Below are 17,299 nucleotides of genomic sequence, written 5' to 3'. Positions count from 1 at the left end.
AACTATTAGTTCAGAAAATATGGTGGCTTGAGTAAATTTAATTTGAAGATATTCAGAAACACTGATCTAAAAACAGTAAAATAAGGGCTACACATCATGATGTAGCTGGCTTCACTGTAAAATAAACTTTGCATGTTTGATACTTCCTGAGTAGTTTGCATCTGTCTTAATCACAGTGAATGTACATATTAAGTATGCAATTAATAGGTCATTAAAAGGAGTAGGGATTCATTTAACAAATATTTTTCAGGCACATACTCTGGCCATGTATTATGTTAAGAAATGAAATGAAATGAATGAAATGACCTAGGCAAATATAAGCTCTGGTACCTTGGATATTATAATCTAATAGTAGAAATAAATGTAAATGTCTAGTATGTTTTCTGTGGAAGCACTCTTAATCTATCTGAACTGTATTTACTGGCTACACCAATGTTCATTTTTGATGACATGTTTTTTTCAGAATTAAGCTGCATGAAAGAATCAACCTTCTAAGGTATGATAAGGTAAAATATTTGCACATCTGGTTGGAAACATCTCAATATTTTTCATGATCTCCAGCATCTCCACCAAATTATCAAAACAAAATAAAACAGATCAATGAAACTCAGGAAATTAAATGTCTATGCCAAGTAGCCTATCCAAGAGGCTGGATAATATGTGTTATAAAATCAAATAAAAAATATTTTGGAGATCTCAGCATTTTGGGAGGCCCAGAAGATCACTTGAAGCCAGGAGTTTAAAACCAGCATGGGCACCACAGTGAGACCCCATCTTCACAAAAAAGAAAAATATATTAACCAAGTGTCATGGTATGCCTGTGGTCCCCACTACTTGGGATGCTGCAGTGGGAGGATCACTTTAGCCCAAGAATGCAAGGCTCCAGTGAGCCATGACTGTGCTGCTGCTCCAATCAGCCTGAGTGAAAGAGCAAAATCTTTTCTGTAAAAAGTAAGATGATAAAAAAGATATTTTGCAATTTGTGGGCAATGCAACTCCAAAAAGCTTGGAATCTCTAAGGTATCTATCTTTATTTCCTTGTCCTACAGCAGCTGACATGGACAAAATATATTACTTCCTACCCTACCATTCATCTGAGACTTCATGGTGGAAAGAGCACAAATGTGGCTGAGGCATCAAGATAATTTCCTGCTCCAATGGTTCCATATATCTCTTTCAGAATAAAATATATTTTAAGAAGGGAGGGAACAAACAGCAAAGTAATCTCTAGTTTAAGTAAACTGTTTATTAATCTTCTAAGTATTTTAATTTTGGGCTAGTTGGTAATTGAACACTAGTGTGTGACTTCCTAGTACTTTGCAGAAGAGCCTCTGGGATTCTGCATACATTTGATTTAAAATTTTGAGTTTTGAGTAAAAATACTTTTATAATTTCAGAGCCATGTTAAGAGTGTATGTCATAAACATCATTTTAACATGTTGAAAGCAGTATGCAGTGGCTCATACCTGAAATCCCAGCACTTTGGGAGGCCCAGGCAGGAGGATCACTTGAGGCCAGGAATTTAAGACCAGCCTGGGCAACATAGTGAGACCCCATTTCCATAAAATTAAAAGAAAATTAGCTGGGTGTGGTAGCATACCTATAGTCCTAGCTAATGGGGAGGCTGAAGCTGCAATGAGCTATGATTATGACTGCACTCTAGCCTGGGAGCCAGGGCAAGACCCTATCTCTAAAAAAAAAAAAAGACTTAATTTTTTAATCTTTTATTTTTATCAGAAAAAGGGTTCCACTGAAAGCCATAACACATGCATCTAATTTGGCTTTTATTTTCAGTGTTTGGATTTCTAAATAGCTTTCTTTGTGTTAGGGTGAAATATTTGTGGAATTTTAAGTATTAATAATGTTGCTTATTAATTATTCTATTTAATTGATATTCAAATTTAGATAGAATACATTTTTTCTGTATTTTCTCTGTGAAGAATATATAACTCAATGATTTTCCTTGTCTTTATTTTGACGTTATGTCATTCAAGGGTTGACATTTACCCACTTCAGAAAGCTTAAGGATCTAAAAGCTATAAAATGTACAAATTCCCATAAACATTCTTTTAAAACAGGATGCTAAATTTGGGTGACAAGGAATCCAAAGCTTTTCTTATAAATCCAGGGGAAATTTTTATTTTCATTCAATATTAACAGTCCTAACATATGGGATAAATATATTTGCTGAAATTGCAGATAGGCAACATAATGAGTGAAATAGCCCATTAGAAGTGTGAGTGATGGGAATCACTTCAAGGCCCAGAGCGTATGCCCTGACAAATGGAAAGCTGCTATTCAGCTTTGGCCAAGCACTGCTACATGTGAATGTGGAACCAGAATTCCTAGATTACGTGATTTTTCATAAGCGCACTGAAAACAATATTTTGTAAACATAAAATCTACCTATGTTTCAATGTTAGTTCTCAAAATGGAGATAGTGCTGGTAAAATAAAACAAGGCAGCCAGTCTCTAACCTATCAACTGTATAAATCAAGCTCCCTCAAAATTGCTTCTGTCTCAAAATTGTCTTGGCAAAACAAAATTGGATCAACAGAATGATACATTTTGGCCTCTATATAATTGATTCTGGCTTGCAATTATTTCAAATAATTTTCCTTGATATGTATCACAGGGACATATATTAATATTTGTCTGCATTATGAAAGAATGTATTCCATATCTAAGTCTACATAAAGAATCCAGGACCACACATTATGTGTAAGTCACTTAAGTATTTACATATTTTTTGGGAAATACCTATTTCAGTACACTTTATTCTTCTTACTTTGACTACTGATAATATATTAACATCTGTAAATTAGTATTCTCCTATAAAGTAATTGATTTAAATTAACTCAATTCCTTAGAAAGGAATTAGAGATAAAATTTCCTTGACTCCTTACCCATATTTCATAATACTTTCAAATTACTCTTAGAGAAAATCAGAACTATAAGGATTCTCAAAAACTCCTTTATGTTATAGATAAATAAGGTCCTCAAAGATGAAGTGCTTGTTCAATGTCACAGAGATAATTAACAAAAGGACTGAGAATGCAAAGAGCATAAAGTTAAAATATAGCATTTAATATTCCAAATTGAGTTGTGAAAAGATTGAAATACAGAAAGCCCATGTGGGAAATATACTATATAAAGAATTTTAAAAAATATACAACTGGTACAGATACAGACACCCTGAGTGAACTTTACTAGGAGGTCTCTAAAAGGGAGTTCTACCTAAATAACTTTTTAATTTAGGCCTAGGAGGTCTACTGAAATAACTTTGCCCTTATTTTCAACAAGCATCTTCTAGTATTTTGGTTATTATTATATATGCTGGTAGAGCAGTTTTCAAGTTGTTAGCCTAAAATAAAAGCGCTCTAGATGGGTATTATTTGTGAGAATTTGGGGAATTTCAAAAACGCTTGTGGTGGTCGACAGAACTAGTGTTCTGAGCTTCAGTAATAATTAAACTCAGAATCTGTCATTCAGTTCTGCTTTGCAAATAAGCTGAGAAATTCAGAGATTTCTCATTGACAGAAAAATAGGAATTTAGTGGTCAATTCAATAGAAAAAAAGGTTTTAGAAACTATAAAAGATGAGAACTCTGCTTCTGGCTGTCAGAAGAGCTGACAGGATTCAGACAGGTTCCAGCAGGGAATGATGGCATTTTCTGTCAGAACCACAGAGCTGTTTGAGAGACCAGGACTGGATATTAATGTAGCCAGTATGAATTTTCTCCACATACTAAGTTGTATGCTTTATGTTCTAAAAAAATCCAAAACATATTTCAAATTCCCTCTCTTTAGAGTAGTAAAAAAATTATACTTGTTGTGTTTAATGACTGGGACTCTTTTTCTCCCTAAAGATATCCAAGGATCTAATGGAGTTGTAGTGAGTACCTGTCCAGAAATTGAAGTTAAGGATGGAGATATGGGCTGATCTTTACTTAGTGGGAATTGTGTCTTTACCATTACCCCTTATGCTCCATGATGGTGTTATTGAGGCTAGTCTTCTACTATATGTTGGACACTGGTCTCCTGAAAGGCTCATTAAGTCCACCATGGAAAATAGGACTTGCTGAATATATGCTCAGCCACAAACGCCTATAGCACTGCTCTCTAGCTGCAATGCTAAGAGGTTGGTCTTTACCAGCATGTAGAACTAACTTCACAACAAATTAGTAAAAATAATTCAGATAAGGACAAGCTAAATAGGTGAGAAGTCAAAACAAGATCATAGGATCCGGGTGTGATGAAGGGTTATGCTAACAAAACATGTAATCTTTAGGATTAGTTGAGGGAATATGAGACCATGTCTATGACTCACAGGATTGGTTTAAAGTATAAAAACTACATAGATTGGGACTGGAGGTGAGGCAGGAGAGCTGGAAATAAATCTGCAAATAAAACTGAGAAAGTTATTACCTAGATGTGGGGATATCCCAAATCTATCTCCAGCTAACAACACTTGGATAAGAATGCTGCCTTGGCATATTTGAAGTACGAATAGGAAGCAAGCCTTCGTGTTCCATAAACATGTATTAACTAAGCCAATTCATGGATACATTTTAGTTGTTAGTATACAGGGAACAGATTAAACTTTAATTTTTCTATGTTTTTCATTTTTTCTTAGTTTCTAAATAAGTTCTATTTTAAATTTCCTGTCTTTCCTCTGTTTGAGAGGCAAAATGTTTTGCTAGACCAAAGGCAAGGCATAAGAGAAATCTGAGTTGTTGTGTAGTTTAGCATGGTGGGAGTAACTTTCATTGCGGCTTTGCATTTTAGAAAGAGCTAATGGAGCACAGAGGTGAAGACGTGGAATGGAAAAGTTTGGAACACTTAAAATATTTATCCTTTGTCATCGCAGACTTTTCCCTTATGTGGGGTAGCAGGACTTCTGGGGAATAGGGCATAAAAAGGGCATATAAAACTATATCTCATAATCCTACTATGAGTGCCCAGGAAGTTTGGAGGCTCTGGAACATACAGTTAATATAGACATGAGTAATTCTATTAAAGATAAAAGAGAATCTCATCATCTCTTTCATCTTTATTCTCCAGTTTTGTCTTCTCCCCTAGTACCAATAAAAGCCTTTTCTAAATCTTAATTTAGAAATAAAGTATGCTAAAAAAGCAAAAAAGAAAAAAAAGAAAAAAGGAAAATAAAAGAAATAGACAATACTAATATTTCAAGTCATCAGGAAGTTACAACTACTATATACTGAACTCCAATACTTCCTGTAACTCATAGGAATAGTTAACATTATACAGAAACAACTGAATTTTCACATCAAATAGGTGAAATTGGATCTCTACCTCATGCCATATACAAAAATTAACTCAAAATAAATCAACGACCTAACTACAAGAACTAAAATCACAAAACTCTTAGAAAAATCCAGGGATAAATCTTTATGACATTAAATTTGCCAATGGATTCTTAGATGAGATACAAAAAGCAAAGCAAAAGAAAAATAAGTTAGACTTTACTAAAATTAGTAACTTTTGTATATCAAAGGACATCATCAAGAAAGTGAAAAGACATTAAAATTGGGAGAAAGTATTTGCAAACCCTACATCTGACAAGGTGCTAGTATTGAGAACATGTAAAGAATACCCATACCTAAACAACAAAAAGACAAAAGCCCAATTTTAAAATGGGCAAATAACTTGAATAGATATTTTTCAATGAAAATATACAAATGGCCAATAAACACATTAAAAGATGCTCAACATCATTAGTGACCAAGGAAATCAAAATCAAAATCCATGAAGATCCCACTTCACACCTACTAGTATAGTTATAAAAACAAAAACTAAACAAAAACAAGGGTTGATGAGGATGGAAAAAAATTGGAATTCTTGTACATTGTTGAAAGGAATGTAAAATGGTGCTATTTCTTGGTAAAACACTTTGTGCTTCAAAAAGTTAAACACAGGATTACCATATGACCCAGCAATTCCACTGAGTAGGTATGGAACCTATGATGGAATGTTATTCAGCCATAATGAGAAATGAAATTCTTGTATATGCTGCAATATGGATGAACCTTGCAAACATCATGCTAACTGAAATAAACGAGGTACACATTTGCAAATATTGGATGATTCCACTTGTATGAAATATCTATAATTGGCAAATTTGTCTGCATGAAGGGAGAATGAGGAGTTACAACTTAAAGTGTAGAGATTTTTATTTGAGGTGATAAAAGGTTTTGGAAATAGAGAGTGGTAAAGATTGCCTAATATGGTGAAAATAATATTGTAACTGAATTGTACACTTAAAAGTGGTTAAAATGGCAAATTTTATGGTATACATATTTTGTCACAATAAAAAGAGAATTCCAGAGCTAACATTTAGCAAACATTTATGTCAAGCTCAGTTATAAGTAAGCACTACTACATTAACCCATTTAATCTTCATAACCCTAGTACATAATATTAGGATTATGCTTGCTGCTACACCAAATAGCCCCCAAAATTTTAGTAACTTAACACAGTAGATATTCCCCTCCTCACTTCACATACCAGTCCAAAGAAGTCATTTTTGGTCATAGGCAGCTTTCTTTCATTGGTTCAGGGACTTGTAGACCTACTGTTCACTACTTCCAGCTGATTGAAGAAAGGGGAAAATATTAAGAAGGCAAATTAATTTCTTAAAAACCATGAGCCTTTAGTAGTATACACCAATTCAACTTTCATTCTCTTAGTGAGAAGTAGTCATGTGGTCATACCTGACTGCAGAGGAAGCTCAGAAACTTAGTGCCTGTCCAGGCAGCCATCCTTCAACAATCACATTACACTGTGCAAGGGGAAGTATAACTTTGGACAGATGGCTTATCTTCTGTAGCAAAGGTAGGTGATATTATTCTGATTTTACAGGTGAATAAACTGAGCCAGAAGGGGTAGACAACTTGTCCAAGGTTGTATAGTTGATAAGAGGACAATAAGATACTCAAACACAGGTAATCTGACTTGAGGGTGTATACTTCATCACTATACTACCTCATGCTACAAAAGCTTTTATACAAAATGATATTGGTATACAATACTGCTTCTCATCTTCATCTTTCTGACACCTCTCTAATTCATCCTTCTTCAGATATGAAATGAATGAAGAGATAATCTTTCGAGAATTTCCACAAATGCATTACAAATGCATTACCAGGATATATACTTTATGTTCAATGACAACATACTTATTGTATTTATCTGGCCATTCTACAATGGTAGAAGAAAGAATACTACACACACATACACAAAATCCTTCTGTTTAGCTTCTAATTCTCATTGAAATATTATTTAAGGAAAAATATTAATTTTTTTCATAAATTATGCATTTTATATTGGGTATAACCTTTATAAACATGTTGAATGCTTGTGCTAAATACTTGTATCATAGTATAATTTCTTTGTAGATAATAAATAATCAAAGGATTCTGGAAACATGGTGCAGAGTATTGGGGGGAGTTATATTTTTTTACTGAGGTAAAATTCAGGTAACATGAAATTATCCATTAACCTTTTTAAGGTATACCACAATTCATTGGTACTTTTTACATTCACAGTGCAGTGTAACTATCACCACTATCTAGTTCTAAGACATCTACAACATTCCAAAAACAAAGACTCAAACCCATTAAGCAGTCATTCCCCATTTGCCACTTCCCCAAGCCCCTAGAAACAGTCTTTCTGTCTTTATGGATTTATCTATTCTGTATGTTTCATGTTAATGGAATCATGTATTATGTGACCTTTTGAATCTGACTTCTTTCATTTAACATAATGTTTTTGAGGTTCATCCATGTTGTAGCATGTCCAAGTCCTTAAGTCGTCTTTATGGTTCAATGAATTCCCATTGGATGACTACCACATTTTGTTTGATTCCCTCATTAATTGATGGAGATTTTGGTTGTTTTCACTTTTGGGCTATTGCAATGCTGCTATATGCCTGTATGTAAAAGTATTTGTTTGAAAACCTGTTTTTAATTCTTTTGTATGTATATCTAGGAGTGGAATTGCTGGGTCATATGAGAATTCTATGTTTAACGTTTTAGGGAACTGCCAAAGACGAAGGCTAGAAAACCCAGGGTGGCAATGCACTGAGAGAAGAGAGCTCCACGGAAATAAAACTTTGGAAATCTGAAAGAGTCCCTTTGAGCCTTTAGCTAAGTACTAATCAGCACATGTACTGTAGAAAACTACTTAAAGATTAGAAGTAACAGTGCCTGGTGCTCACACAGATTTGGGAATTTTTCTTGTTCCCACCACGCACAGTGGAAAATCTCTTAATTCACTGTGCATCAGCTGTAGTACTCAGAGGATATTCCCTCAGCTATACAGCAAAATTCATCCATTATTAAATGGTGATCTGGTCCTATGTAATAAAGCTTAGAAGTAAAACTCCAAAATACCACTTTCTACAGAACCACATTTGTTGACAAAGCTCAAGAATATTTATAGGAACACAATAACATCCAGCATCTAACAAGATACAATTCACAACTGGTATCTCATAAAAAATTACATGCATAAAAGCAGGACAATTTGATCCACATTAAAGAGAAAAAAACAAACAGCCAAAATCATACCAGAAATGACACATAGTAAAATCAATAAACAATGATAAGAAAATAATTTTTGCAACTCTCCTCCATGAGCTCAAGAAGGTAGAGGATTTACTGAACATCTTAAGTAGATTCTTGGAAGACATAGAAAAGACCCAAATTTAACTTTTCACATGAAAATGACAAGCTTAATGTAGTTCCTGATTTAGGAAGTGTATTAAATTCTTACTTGACCCTTATAAACAGAAAATTCTATGTTTAGTGACTAGCCAAATTTTGATAATTTGATTAGAATTATCAAAATAAATTAATGACTCCTATATTAGTTCATTTTCATACTGCTGTAAAGAATTGCCTGCAACTGTGTAATTTATTAAAAAAAAAAAAAAAAAAAAAAAAGGTTGAATTGATTCCCAGTTCAGCATGGCTTCTGAGGCCCCAGGAAACTTACAATCATGGTAGAAGGTGAAGGGGAAGCAAGCCACCTCTTCACAAGGCAGCAGGAAGAAGTGCAAGTGAAGGGGAAAAGAGCCCCTTACAAAAACTGTCAGATGTCCTGAGAACTCAGGGTCACAAGAACAGAATAGGGGAGCCAGCCCTCATAATTTAGTTGCCTCTACCTGGTTTCTCCCTTGAAACATGGGGATTATGGGATTATGGAAATTACAATTTGATATTTGAGTGGGGACACAAACCCTACCTCAGTCAAATTCTGGACAAATCCTGAAGGTATTCTTAAGTACCTGGAAGGAGGAATTTAAGGGGTTAGTTACCAAAGTGAGTAGTTCCTCCTGAAAGCCTAGACTACAAGCACATTTGGGCCTACAATTGCTCCCCCTTCCCTCTCTCTCTTTCCTTCCTGACGCTGAGCTTGCTTAGTGAGTGACTACAATTGTGTATTCCAGTTCCCTTATTATTACTCTGTTACTACTTATCCATATTTAGCAATGAAAGTTAGAAACACATGTATATATCTATTGGTTTTGTTTATCTGGTTTCTCTGATTGAAATCTGACTGATACATATTTAAAAAGATTTGAGACATACCAGGCAGTTGCAATACATTTATTTAATTAGGGAAAAGGTTTGAACAAAATGTAAAATAACTTTATAAGACCAGCAAGGAAATTTAAATACAGATCAGATATTTGGTGATATTAAGGAGTTTTTGTTAATTATTTTCAATCTAATAATAGTATTTTAGCTTTTTAAAGTTTATAATATTTTTAGAAGAAAAATGATGTGACAGAATTTACTTCAAAGTATCCTGAGGTAAGCGTTACAGAGGAAACAAGATTGGTCAGTTGATAGTTTTGAATGTGGGTATATGGTACCTGGGATTCATGATGCGATTTTATCTCTTTTTGAATATGTTCAAAATTTTCTGTAATGGGAAGGTAAAAGGAAAAGCTAATGTATTTTTACTAATTTTTCTACCCCCACTACAGAATTAGTCAGGACAGCTCTACTCAGTCTCCCTCATTCTATTGTACAAATAAACATACACACACACACACACACGCGTCTCTGTAATATACACATATGCACATAAACATCCAAATGAAAATGGTATATATTTACAAGTAAGCTCAACTTGCTCTCAATTCTATGAAATGATACATGGATACAATAATTTAGAATTATTTGATGTAAATTAGACACTCACAACTTAGCATGATTATGATGATTATGACTACATAGGGAAACCAAAAGGTTAAATATCAAGGCAAAATCTAGGAATAATTATGGTAATGTTTTTCACATCGAAATGGTTTATGGTAATGTATTTTTTTAATATACAAGGTGCAAATTTGTTCTTGTACTTATAAATACAAATAACCTTGTTATAACTTTTTATTATTTGACCTATAATAAACAGTGGAAATAGCAAATTGCATTAGAAAGGAGCCTTGACCAGAGGCATTAAAAGCTTATCTAGAAGTCAAAAAACAACGCTTATTTGAGTAGTGGGAAGTAAACAGATAAGAAATCTGAATAATCCATAAAGCAAACTATTCCCTGATACCATTTGTGTGTTTATTATTTATCATTTGAAGCTGTATTATACTTATAATGTCTAATTTGTTATTCCTTCAATTCACTTCATCTTCCCGTATACAGTACTTTTTAATGAAGGAGTTATCAAAATGATTGTTTCCATGTTTAATGTGAAAATATACATTAAAAATTATATTCTACCACTTCCTATGTCCATTTTTGATCTCTGGTCTTAGCTCTAGCTAAGAATATCATGGAAGATAAAAGATGTTAGGATGTACTAATTTATTACACCACAATGATAGCGTTAAGAGTAAGCTATGATAAATATTTCTATTATTTACACATAGAGGAATTGCAAGGTCAAGATATCTTATGAATCCACAAGATCTTATGGCTAAAATTGGAAGGTCTACAACAAAAAGTCATAGCTTTTGATTATTATTAGGGTGACCATATATTACTCTAAGTTAGGACAATGTTGAGAGTATTAACAATTGTTCTGGGACATCTGGCATGGGCCAGGACAATTTCGGGGCAAACAGACTTGGAGCCACTCTTGGCTTTATCAGACTACAGTTTATGTGGTATACAGCCCAAGTGATTTAAACTTGGTTGGCAAAATATATAAATACTAGGCAATTATTGCTTTGTTAGTCTACTTTTGCAGTTCTTTTTTCTTTCAAGATATTTTTATCTTCTTTTTCTTTTATATGTTAACATCTTTATCGTTCATTGTTTTACTCCAGAAATTTTTCACATCTGAATGGTTTAAAAGATGAAACTATCACGTTTTAAATTGTAGTTCCAAAAATAAGTGTTTTCAACTGTAGATTTTAATGAGTATTATTGTTTTTAAAATGCAAAAATACAGACAGTAAGTATATTGAATATATTCCTTACATTAATCTTGTTTTCCTTTATACTTATTTTTTGTTGTGCCTAATGGGACATCTTCAAAATGTGTACTGCTAACTTATTTAAAAATACATGGCATTCTTTGTTAGATTCTACAAATGGTACAATATATACTAATATACCAGTTTTTCAAGACAAATAAATTTTCAGAGCATCTATCAAGTCTTCTATAAAGATGAGAAAATTAAAATTCAGAGAAGTTACTATAAGTCACAAAGTTAGTATGTGGAAGAGTCAGAACCAGATAATCAATTCAAGGTCCATTTTTTAACTATTTTGAAATAATTTTAGGCTTAAAAAAGAGTTGAAGATATAGTAGAAGTTCTCCTATATCCTTCATCCATCTTCCCCTAATGTTTACATAACCATTGTACAATTATCACAAAGTTCTTTTTTATTGAACTGTGTAGTCTTAGTTCAGATTTATTGCCTTTAAGTCAAGTGTGTAAAGTATGCAATGATACATTTCATAATATTTAGAAAAAGTGCTAGAAAAATTAATGATCCATTAGAAACCAAGGAAGCATATTCAGTGCCAAAGAGTTTAGTATTCTTTCTAATACTAACATATCTATTAGGATAACATATTTACAAATGAAATATTAAGATTTGGGGACTTTGAAATAGTATAGAACACATTTATGTCTCTACATAAATTAGTGTGAGCTCTCATACTTTCATAAACATATCCACCAATAGTGAATTTATTAAGTACAGAAACAGGAAAATTTTAATTTTTGACAAGGTAAAGTTCAATAAATAATTTTTCTATTAGTGAAATTGTAGAAAAGTATTTCTAATTAATATGTCTATTTATAGAACTTGTTATAAAAGAATTGGGATAGGTTGTATATCTTTGGTTATATATTTGCTACTATCTTCTTTGTGCTACATTGAACAAAAACAATAACAACAGAAAATCAGAATACATACATTGATTTTTCATGCCTTATATCTTAAAAAACTAAAAATTTATTTGCAAAGAGCCCAGAAAAAAACAAATTATTCAGGCTTTTTAGACTCAGTGCTTGGTTACAGTGTCTGAATCGTAGAAATTATAGCCTTCTTTTTTTAGTACTTTACGCCTTCCAAATTATTTTATTATCATTACTATTTGATTCCCAACAATACCTTGTATTAACAGTCTTCTCATTTTCTGTTTCCCTAAATTTAGGTTGATACTTGTAACACAGTGGTAGAGCCTCACTCATAACTCTGTGTTCTATCATTTTAGTGCCCACTGGCCTAATTTTCCATAGCAGTGGGGATATTCTGACACAATGATGTGTTAATTCCCCAGCATTTCTAGTCTCTGTAAGGGCAGAGCAGACTCCAGTGGCCAGAGAAAGTGCTCAGAAAAAGATGCAGTGTTGGCAGTTGAAGACTGGCCAGCATAAATTGAGTTAATGTCACTGGGAATAGATCTCAACCAATGGCTGAAGGGAGCTGGTATATATATACCTCAGCTTTCTCACACTTCCGGTGGGATAGTTCTAGGGCTAGTGTTTTAAACTGGCTCCAAGAAAATCAGCGAGATTAAAAACAATGACAACTTGCTGGTAATTTACACTTCTTTGCTTTCCTTCCCTTCCTTGCCTCAGTTCCCCATGTCCTATTGTGCTTCCTGAAATTATTTCCAAAATACACTATTTGCACTTGAATCTTTAAATCAGGGTCTACTTCTGGTGAGACACAAATTCAGAAAATGTTTTCCCAAAACATTGGTTGAAGAGACATTCAAGTAGTGGGAGTATTTATGTTTTTAGTAACAAGGCTGATTGTAGGAAAAGCAGGAGCATGGAAAAAAGTGAGTTTAGGAATATCTGTGGATATCAACTATTTGTCCTTTGTCTTGAAAGCCAATCATTGTTACTGAAAATAGATAATCTTATGTTACTTAGCCTGAAACGGAAGAAAAAGAACTGTCTCAATGAAAGACAATAAAAACTGGGGATTTTGTTCTTCGTATTAATACCATTTTCCATCATAGTTGCTTGTATTTATAATTAACACAAGTTCTATGGTGCCTTAAGGTGTTATGTTATTAAATTAGTAGAGCTGAATTGCTCTGTTAATTAAAGAATAAAATTGAATTTCTTTTTGGAGAAGTAAAAAGTCAAATGCTTCTATTATATTTTTGAAAAGTATGTTCTAACAGTTTATTTGTAGCATAAAAGGTATATACCAAATAATAAACTGAGATCTACCATACATTTTTATTTCTTCAGTTTTATTAACTGGTACAAAATGCAGAAAACCAAAAGTAAAATGTTTATTTTGTGTCCATTTAATCAGAATTATAGAGATATGCAATAAGAATGATGTGGAAGTATTTTTTTTTAAGAAAACAACAAAATATACTAAAAATGGAAGCTAAATTACAATGTATTCTCTGATAATCTTCAATGTCCAAATTATTAATAGCTCATAGCTGACTGATACTTAGATGTCTGGCTATGTCTTGGGATAGTCTCTGGGATTCCTGGCATATCATAGCCAAGTTACTGTTCAGCATCCCATCCACATCAAAAATTATATCTTCCATTTCTGGGCCCCATGAAGTGATAGGTATAATAGTATTTAAATATTAAGTCTGAAGAAAGAAATAAGAGAAAGGTCAAATAAATACTGTAAGAATGCAATGTGAGTTTCATTTAATAGCATGTATCTGTATATTTAACTTATAAGCTCTTTTTCAACTTAACTGACACATGGCAATGGCAAATATTTTCTAAACTATGTTAGAAATATTTTATTTTTAGAAAATTGTTAAACCAAGGTTTTCCAGTTCTAACCTGTCTTTCCCCAATTCAAAATACATTCTACTGAATACTTTGCTCAAGCTTTAATGTAATATGTTTGAATTATCTGTCCTTCAAGTCTCTTTGTCCACTGTCTTTTACTGTTTCAAAACAATCTAGTGCCAAATACTAGCCCTTTTGTAATATTTCATTTAAAAACGTCCTTTCATAATTTTGTACACTGAGCACTTTGTACAACGTCTGGCATCAGCCTTTTACAATCTTGAAAACCACATATTTATTCCAAACTCTTTTTCCTCATCACAGCTCCATTTGTACCCAATTGTATGTTTAATTCCTCTTTATTCTGGTCATGAAGACTATATGGTGGTTTCCTATTACATTACACATCAGATCAAAATTTTGGACTTTGGTTAATAGACCGTTTTCCAATATGCACTAACTTACCTGCTTTCCTTTTCTTTCAGGTGTCAGCATACGGTCTTCGCTGATTGAGGCAAACGTGTTTTCCACAGTCCAGATGAACTTTTAGTCCCAAACTAAACGTATTCTCTTCCTTATTCAGTAGATTGATATCTCTCATTACTTAAAAACACCAGAAATTCCAATGCCTTCTAGACGATTCTTCCAATAAGGATGCTATGAGGAGCGTTAGTATTCCTTGTTATTGCTTATTTAATCTATCAGGAATTAAGTTTTATTCTATTCACTTTGGTTATTGCCTCAGATATGCATATACTCTGTTAGAATATCATAATTACAGTGAAGTTCCTTCTTATGCTAGCTTAGTATGAAAGCCATCTTTTTGGTTGAATTGTAGTGGAAAGTATAGGGAAGGAATATCTTCATTCTACAAATCTAGTGAATATGTTGATACCTTTTTACAGCTTAGAATACATTGTCACATAGTCTCTCTCATTTGACTCCCAAGAATGGTGGAAATCGGTTGGCGTCGCAGTCCCTATTTTGAGTGGGAGGGATTCCGGAGCTCTAATGTATTGCAATATTTAAGACAACAGCCTTTGCAGTCAGGAAGACCTGAGTTTGAAATTACTACAATGTTTATAACTGTGTAACTTTGGGTAAATTTCTACTATTTTTAAACCTAAATACCTCATAAAATGGGGACAGTAATAACTACACGACATACTGCATGTAATTGACACAGCATGCAAAGTGGATTGTTTGCCACGTGGTAAACACTTAATAAATGGCAACACGTTAAGAGATTTGCCCAGGATACATTTGTAGAACAGCCTGCAAGGACGGAAAACCGAGAAAGATTTCAGACTCCGAAGCCCATGCTTGTTTACTACCCTGCTTCCTAGAACACTTGAGTTAAACTACTAACTTGATAAATGACCTTGAGCAAAGTACCTCACTGAGTCAGTTTACTCATCTCAAAAATAAGGGACTTGATTTAGATAATGCCTAATGTCCTTTCAGAGTCTATTCCAGCTACATTAGATGTTTTTATCCGGTGTTGTAGGGTTGACGTTCAAGTCGGTGATGTGTCCAAGATCTGTATAATCATAAGCCGTGCACATGGCAATGAATTTTATTCCGACACTCGTGTTTCGTTCAATATTTAGTTCTGTGTGCACATTCAGCTGTTGCCTGTCTTTAGTCTGCCTACCAGCGCCTTGTGAAGGGAAGACCCACACCTAGCTTTATTTATTTATATCCTGGCTTGTTCCCGAAAGGATTTAAGGCGGCGAGTGACACTCTAAGTCCCCTAACGGTGTCACACAGTGCGATTAAGAAATCTTCTTTGGATGAAATCATCGCGTAGAAAATCGCCGATGAGTGAGATGCTAAGTAATGTCTTTTACCCAACTCTTAAAAATAAAAACTAATGCACCTAGCAAGAAGTCCTGGAAGCATACAGTGCTGGCTGTCCCTCCAGCTGTGACGCTGTCCCACTCGTGGTCAACGGTCACTCGAATGCCCTTCTTAGACTAGCCAAAACTGTCGCCGGCTCCAGTACCAGCTGTACCAAGATCCCACCCCGCCCCTTAACGGCCCTTCATCACCCAAGTTTCCTGATTGGGAAGGGGCCCGAAGAACCTTTCTCACATTTCCATGTTATTGGCTGGTCCGGCTGTCAGTAATCTCTCCTTCCCGCCTTCTAGCCTAGCGCGTTTCGTGGACCCCTTAGTTTCTGAGACCAGCCGCTTACGTTTGCCTGAGCCGTGTTGCCGGGGACCGGTGACCTTTCACCCCTCCCTTCCCACAGGAGCACCCCGGCTCCCGCCCACGCCCCCGCCGCCGGCGCGCGCCCTCCCGGCGCCCGCGCTTCCCTCGCGCGCGCGCGCGCACTGATCCGCGCGCACACACTCCCTCGCCCCCGCCCGCGGTGTTCCCCCTCACCCGCCAGCCGCTCCGCCGGCTGAGGCACCGGCGCTGGGAGGCGGCGGCGCTGCTGAGAGGCAGGGACCCGAGCGCGAAGTGTGTGGGAGTCTACGAACTCAACCCCTCTCTACCCTCCCCTTGCAGCCACCCCCCTCCCTCCCCGCCAGCCCCCCCCAACAAGCGGGAGAAATAATGAGCGAGACCGGGCGGCAGCAGCAGCAGCGCCGAGCAGCCCAGGCAACGGCAGAACCGCTCCGGCAGCGGCGGCGGCTGCAGCACCAGCAGCGGGAGCGAGCGCAGCGCTAGCGCGGCGCGGGGACCGCTGCGCTCCTTCCCGTCTCCTGCCTTCCTCTGCCGCTCGCTCCTCTCTCGGCATCCACCTCCTTCCCCTCCTCCTGCTCATTCACTCTTTCCCTCACTCTCCCCTCCTCCTCGGCTTCTCCCCGCGCCCCGCCAGCCCTCGCGCTCTCCCACTCCCTCTGCCCGTCCTCCCCGGTCCCCTCCTCCCGCTCATTCACTCGCCCCTCTCCCTTCTCCACTCTCTCCCCCTCTCTCCTTTCTTCTTCTTCTTTCACCCTCCGTCTCTCACACCCCCTCCATTCCCCTGTCTCCTTTCTGACACTGCACTGCAGCTGCTCCTCAGCCCTGCCCCCTCCCCAGTGAGAACAAACCAGCAACATTGCTTTTTTTCCTAAAGAGA

This window comes from Cebus imitator, unplaced genomic scaffold (genome assembly GCF_001604975.1).
Source record: "Cebus imitator isolate Cc_AM_T3 unplaced genomic scaffold, Cebus_imitator-1.0 Scaffold104, whole genome shotgun sequence".
NCBI classification, from domain to species: domain Eukaryota; kingdom Metazoa; phylum Chordata; class Mammalia; order Primates; family Cebidae; genus Cebus; species Cebus imitator.
Note: the sequence above shows the minus strand (reverse complement) of the source record.